This window comes from Cuculus canorus, chromosome 4, assembly GCF_017976375.1.
Source record: "Cuculus canorus isolate bCucCan1 chromosome 4, bCucCan1.pri, whole genome shotgun sequence".
NCBI lineage: Eukaryota > Metazoa > Chordata > Aves > Cuculiformes > Cuculidae > Cuculus > Cuculus canorus.
Window position 1 is genome coordinate 16,075,802 of NC_071404.1, and position 7,674 is coordinate 16,083,475.

The window sequence follows — 7,674 nt, forward strand, 5'->3', positions numbered from 1 at the left end:
TTATTATACTTTTTGAATGAAATGACATTATTTTATAATACTTAAGGTATTTAAAAAAGCTCAGGTATTAAGAATACTAGATGTCACAAGAATAGCCATAAAAATCACCTGCTTTGGCAATATTATTAATTGCTAGTTGTGCAGTTATAATCTGAACATCTTGGCACCCATGAATTGACACCGATTTCAAAATACATGCTGAGATTACCTGAATTATAAATATATGATACTACACTTCTCTTTCTTGGTGGTATGAAAAGAGTTAATTTCACTCTGTATCCCAGAAATGACAGCAAATCACACCTTTTACTCTTTGAAATGATCCAAACCCACATATCCAGCCAATATTCTTGCATATTTCTGAGTGGTTTCAAATGCAAGCCTTATGCCAAGAATGCCTTTTGATTTGGATTCTAGATTGAGTAAAAAAATGCTTAATTCAGATGCAAACAAAATCTCAGAAAAACGTTCCCTTCAGACTTGTAATCTTGTGATTTGTGAAGAATGCTGGGGGTTTGGGTCACAAACCCAGAAAAGACAATTTTATAGGTTTCTGTCCTATGATCAAAACCCTAAACTGAAATTCTTGACTAGATTTAGCCACAAATCTTCAATATATAATTTTTATATTACATACACAAATTACCGCTCTTCTACTGAAGGAATCACTACATAGAAATGTTTCATGTTTCAGAGCTGAACTTGAGAGTCAGGATAACCAAATTTTCTCCCTCCCTGTTACTGAAAAGGCTCACATTTCCAGTCCCAGGACATTCCCAAAAGGGAGTGAGAGACTGCCCAGATGTGAGGTAACTTATTTTCAAAGCTGGGTGTTTGAGAATCCCAGCTGCATAGTGATTTTTCTGTCCCTGTTGACAGGAGCAACGGGGACAGTAAGACCATCTTCATAAATGACATGATTCAACCCAACTTTACTGTCATGTGTAAGCTCCAACTAACCCAAGCTCCGCTAGAGCTCATACTGGGTTGGTTGAAAAGCTGGACTGCATTATACACTGCCATTAAAAAAATACCAAGGAGTCTTGTTGCGAAAGTGAAACGTTATCATACAAAGCAACCGTCTGACATCTGTAACACTTTGCATGGGACACCTAGGGCCTAACTCACAAATCTGTGAGAAACCCACAGAGTCAATCCAGTGATGCGTGGATCTCATAGACACACGGTACAGGCCACAATGTCATGCCACTATCACCTGGGGGAAAAAAAAGTGTAATTTTTACTGTTTAATAATTCAATTTCACTTAGGACTGTTAGTTTGATTTGTCTTTCTGTCAGCTTATAAACACTGAAGCTGACAGTTAATTAAGCATTAAGCAAGAAAGGCTGTGGTTAGGAGTCTGTAATTGTTTATTGGTCTTTTATTTCTAGGGGTTTTTTTCCCAGAAGGTCTTTATTGAACTGCTCTTAGGCCTCAAATCAGTCAACATTTCTCATTTGTCTGCACTTCACCTATTTATATATATATACATATATATACACATACACACCTTCACCCAGAGTCCCACCGCAGGATGTCTTTCCCCAGATCATAAACTTAAAGTGTTATGTGCTCAAATGATGTTTTTGCTGTGGATTCACATTTTTTAAAAGGAAAATAAAACCAGTAAACATCATCCTATGCAACTGAATCATTTCCCACATTGTACATGGCTAAAGCTGATCCTATCATTTGTCACTGATCACTGGTTCCAGATATCATTTTTCCTCCTGCTTCCAGCCTCACTTCCAGATTCACAGACTGAATCGTGAGCTCTCCCGTTACAGTCCAGTGCTCTCCCTTTTCCCACTCTACAGATTTCTGACTTTTCAGTTAATTAAACAAGTTTTATTCATAGGTTGTCATCGTTTAGGTCAGGCAGGTATGACAAATGGGTAAAAGATGCATGTTTTATCTGTGAGTTTTGAGCCTCCCAGAAGTTCTGAAAGGCAGTGGGTCCTGTCCTTTCCCTACCTCAAGTCTCATCCTTTATGTCACTAACTATGTCCCTCCTCACTTTTCCCACTTTCTCTTGTTCCCAGCACAGTTCTAGTATTTCATTCAGCTCAGGCTTTCTCAGTTCTTACCATCTGGCCATTGCAATACTAGTCTCTTCCTTTGACCTCTGGTCTCATGCCTTGGCATGTCCATTTCCGTCTGTTTATTTCCCAGTCTTCATTTGTAGTTCCAGGATTTCTTCATCCCATTATTGTCTCCTTCAACTCCCTTAATTTGGTCTCCCCTAACCACACATACTCAGTGTAGCCTGGAATCATCGTGTCAGCTCTCCAGACACACGCTTCCTGTAGATACTAGAGAGGGAAGATCTTAAATAACAAGAGAGATTTCACGGATGACAGTTCCTCAACGCACCACAATCCTCATCGTCCACTCTCAGCAGCAGCAGCAGTAGCTGTCGCCCTCGCTTTGCCTTCTTTACCTGCTGTCTCTCACCGAAAAAAGGCAGATCCACCCAGAGCCCGCTGGGCCGTATTCATTCAATACATCAAGAGCAAATTAAATCCTCAAACTTCTCTACTTCAGTGCAGTTCAATTCACCTTGCATAAAACCCAATATCATTATTTAACATTTTGTTTTAAATTGGATTTTAATATTTTGATCTGACTACAGGTTCCATGGGACCTTTCCAGCCAAGTAATTAACTGGAGACCGTTCTCCACTTAAAGTCTTTGTAGCAGTAGACTTATTCCTTGCTATGAAAAATTACATTTGGATCAGAATCTAGACAATCTTTTTTGATTATTTATCTAAAACTAAAAGCAGGAAATGATTCATTTGATTTCTGCCAATACTGGAGTGTTGCCACTTTTGGCTCAGGAAGAGTAGGCTTCCTTTGGCAGGCTTTGATTGCATGATGATGAATGAAGTTCTATGTTTAGTGCTAGCTAAAATTTTATAGAGTCTAAAAAAGCAATCTAAAAACATGTTAAAGGGAGTGGATAAGTTTTTTTAGATAACTATACCATAAGCTTTCATGCTGTGTCACAGCAATACGTTCAAGATATATATAGAGGAGGGACTCTTTCCAAAAAAAGATCTTTAAATACTTCAAAATGCACTATTTGTCACAATAAGCACATAATTTCCCCGAAGTGAACACACACTTACAGTGACATTACATAGAGGAAAACATAAATGCCCCTCCTTGTCTTAATGGTATAGCACCCAAATTACATCCAGTCATTTGTCACAGAAAAGCATAGACCACCATGGAATAGGCAGTTAAACAGCACAATTAAACGTACTGTAGACCTAACAGGCAACTGCTACATGCTGATGAATGGGAAAGTCTTAGAAGTCTTGACAATTTAAATATTTGTGCTAAGAGTTATAGTAATTCAACCATGATACCATAATTGCTGGGAAGGAATTGTGTAGAAATGATGCATTTATATCTGATGAAAGTATTCAAGTATACTTTCAAAAATAATAATTAATTTTACATAAAGTAATCTCACTAGATGGCATTTGTCATTCAGACAAACTTACTTCCAAGGTCTGAAATTGAACAGATGCGTCTGAGTAATTCAGGATGTTTTAAAATATCTTTTATTCAACTTCAGTGTCCTCAACTCTGTTCCCACATATATTTGACTACGAATTGCCTTTGTGATTTTCTGGGACATTTCTCCAGGGAAAACTCTCCACAGGAGTGTTTCCTTTGACAACTTCTCAATAGTCTCCTGAAGTGGCATGTTCTGGTGGGCCAGATCTCATGCTGAAAGCAGTCTCCTCATTCATGTACTTTGCCTTCAGGAGTGTCCTCAGATCTGGACCAGCACTCTCAGAAGCTTTCCACCTCTGTGAGGACCATGGCCCCACTTACTGTTCACTGCACTTGGGGTCACACTTCAGTCAGAAAGATACTCTTGTATTAATGGTACTTTCATGTATGTAAGGTTTTCAGAATACTGGGTATGTATTAGAACCATGCCAAAATAATGTTGGTTTAGTATCCAGTCATAGCTAATTGCTTCGTTTGGAGGGCAAATTAACAACATCAGTCATTCTTTTCTGTTCACAATATACAAATCGCTTGCCTCAGGAATACAAATGTACTAGAATCTAAACAATTTCTTTCCTTTCATGAAATTAACCTAAACGCATGTGTTTATCCTAAGACCTTACCTTTCCTTACCTCATCTGTGATTGTTTTCCACATGAAGAATTACTTTACACTTTGTTTCGATGACATACATAAAATTTTCAAAATTAAGCTATCGATGAGACAAAGCATGTATAATGGGAATGACATTAATTCTATAACAACATCTCATTAATTTTAATTCTTGTGCCGAACACTGTCTTGGAAAAAGAGGGAGAAGTACACACAAAAAGAGAATTATAAGAACTGAGAACTTACCTGGAGTACTGTGTTCAGTTCTGAAGCCTTCAGCACAGGAAGGATGTGGATCTGTTAGAGGAAGTCCAGAGGAGTGCCACATAGATCATCAGAGAGCTGGAGCATCTCCCATACGAGGACAGGCTGAGAGAGTTGGGCTTGTTTAGCCTAGAGATAAGAAGGCTCTGTAGAGAATGTATAGTAGCCTTCGGGAAATTATAGGGGACCTACAGGAAAAACTGGGAGATATTCTTTCTCAGGGAGTGCAGCGATAGGACAAGTGGTAATGGTTTTAAGCCAAAAGAGAGTAGATTTAGATTAAATGCAAGGAAGAATTTTTTTACTGTGAGGGTGGTGAGGCACCGGAAGAGGTTGCCCAGAGAAGTCATGGAAGCGCCATCCCTGGGGGCATTCAAGGCCAGGCTGGCTGAGGCTTTGAGCAACCTAGTCTAGTGGAAAATGTCCTTGCCCATGACAGGGGAGTTGGAACTAGATGATCTTTAGGGTCCCTACCAACCCAACCTATTCAATGGTTCTATAATAACCCTACCCTACTTCCTTTAAAGTTGACTGTGGAGCCTGGTTGACTCCTTTGGGTACTGTACTTTAAATAAACAATCCTGTCTGATAAGCTACCTCAAAGGCACTTCATACCAAATATATGTGAGACACTCACTTCAGAGAGGTGTTTGTTGTTCTTTCTCTTACAATACTCCAGAAGCATTTTCAAGTTGTTCCTGGAATTAGCAGTCACTGGCAAACTCAGCTTTGAACTGTGGTTTTGAGGGAGTTCATAACAAAAAAGAAAAAAAAAAAAGTGGAAGGGAAAGATGCAAACATGGGAAAATGGAGAGTTGAGAGGTTGAGAGTGTAGCCTGGGTCAAATGCAAGGACTTCATGATAAGGTACTCTGGTTTTAACCACAGGCAGTACCAGGATGAAATAATAAGCAAAAACAACTCCCAAAATAAGATAGTGGATCATTTTCACTATTATTCCACTTCAGATTTAATTCTGTTCTGCAACACTCAGAGATGGAGAAGCTCAAAAAATTTAACTCCACATTTAAAATTTATATAATCTGTAATTCTATACTTTTACAACTAATATACATTTTCCGTATCTTTTAAAACTCTTCCCTACATGATAAGAAGATCCAGAGTAATATGGAAACTAGTAGATGAAGTAAACTGACCAATATCCTACACACAACCAGATTTGACTTCCACAGTTGTATTTCAGAAATTTAAGTGTGTATATGTAAAGCAATGGAGGACTAAATTATGACCCTCAGTCTCTCAGCTATCACCTCAATGGAGAAGGTAAGTCCTTTCTTCTAATGCATATGTAGGGCTTTTATAAGTGAACAGGATCCAAAAGGCTTTGTCCGTTTCTCTCCATGTACACTTTTGAATGCTGTGTGGCCTGCATGGAATTTCCCTCTGTTCTGTTGCTGAAAGTCAGAAACACTCACTGCTGTGGTATGCAGACTGAAAAATCGTTGAACATCAACTAAAACAGCAGGTGGACTTATGGTCATTCCCCACTGATGGATAAACACAAACAAAATGAATGTAATGAAATCACTTTCTCCCCAGTGACTCTGCTTTCCTCTTGCTTCTTAACCCCTTTCTCTTCTCTGGCTTCCACTCATTTTGCTTTTCTCCTTCCTAGCCTGAACTGCCACAGAAGGTTGTCTTAAATACCTATCGCTACACGATTCTTTCTCACATCCAAGGTTCACAAATAGAACCTCAAGCTGTGTACTATCCATTTGCTGTTATATGTGTGCTCAAAGGTAAAATTTTTATTATCTTCATTCTACCAGTTTTAAGGTCCAACATTCAAGTATCATTCCACTTATGGAGTTACCTCAAATTGGCTCCACCTTGGCTAAGGAAATGGTGAGTGATTACCAAGGCTGTGTTCAAACCCTCCGTTTTCTTCTTCAAACTCTCTCTGAGCACAACACCATATCTTGCTTTCTTAGAATTTCAGAATTCCTCACTTAAGGAATTCCTTCTCCCACTTTCACTTCTTTCTTCCAACTGCCCGTCCCCACCGGCAGTCTGTGATAGATGAATGGATGGATTGGAATCAAGGAGATATTTTCTTAGCTTTCTTTTTCTTGTGTCACTCCCTGAGGACATATGAGACTAAACATATCAAAGCTGCAAGAGGCAAGTCCTGAGAAAAAGGCTTACCACTTTTCTTCAAAAACAGCTTTTCAAATAATGTATGATAAAAAAAGACATCTATGACAAAATCCTAATTCAGATGCTCTGTAACTCTCTGCAAAACAAAGAAATAAAGGAAAAAGTTAATAACACCTGAAGCATCTTAGTTGCTCATATGAGCCAGCATTGTCAATCAAATCTCAGTCACTTTTATTAACAACACAGTGCAAACAGAATTCTTTGGAAACATGGAACAAACACTGAAAATGTTGCATGCAGAGATACTTTGATACTGTATTAATGAAAATGAAGTTTTAACACATTAATTGATTATTAGTTATTTTTTTCATGGATGTACCCTAGTATGAATGACTAAACAGGCTGGGATTCTATAATTTGTATTAGAAGAATTTGTATATAGAAGTGCTGTGTAGATCCAACAGTTACAGATAAAAACTGAGGAAGTTAAATGACTTTTGGTTCCTTCAGGAATATTTTTTGAATATTTTTTCAATAGAAAGATCTTAAAAATAAATAGAGGGAGCATTTTTAAACTGATAACCTTGTCTAAGATTACATCATGTCTCCATTCCCCTGAATACTGGCTGCAGCCTTGGTTTCTCTCTCGTCTACTTGGAGATATATTTCTGTTCTGTATCAATAACATGCCATGTGTGTTTGAGCTGGGAAATATTTGCTTCTTACTTCCATATTTACTGTTAAAGTACTGAACTTTAAAATTGAGTTTTAGAGAAATTGTTTCCTTTGCTGATGATCTAGAACACCAAACCAACAGTTTTCTCAGCTTTAACAAAAGTACAGGGTAAGGGTTAATTCTATGTTGTAATAAGCTACTTAAATATGCATAATCAATCCACTCATAAACAAATTACACTCGCTATAGGGGCAAACTGTTTCGGTAATGCTCTATCCATACACTGGCGTTACCTTACAGAAGCAAATTAGGCCTAATATTTAGCTAATTTCAGGTACAATATACAGTAGTCAGTTAGAATTGTGATGAAGAAGCAATGACTGCTATTATTTTTTTGTGATATACACATGCAATCTATCTTCCCAACTTCATAAGAAGCAAAGCAGATATGCAAGGCAGACTGTTGAGTTCTGGATT

General features: G+C 38.0%; 1 long non-coding RNA gene across 1 annotated transcript; it reads right to left on the reverse strand.

The window, feature by feature from the left end:
- Window positions 1–579: 579 nt before the first annotated feature.
- On the reverse strand, window positions 580–4,908 carry LOC128852154 (uncharacterized). The gene is made up of 3 exons (XR_008449813.1): window positions 4,387–4,908; window positions 2,089–2,313; window positions 580–1,216 (listed from the first exon to the last, which is right to left on the reverse strand). It is a non-coding gene; the product is annotated as an uncharacterized LOC128852154 (long non-coding RNA).
- Window positions 4,909–7,674: the final 2,766 nt, after the last annotated feature.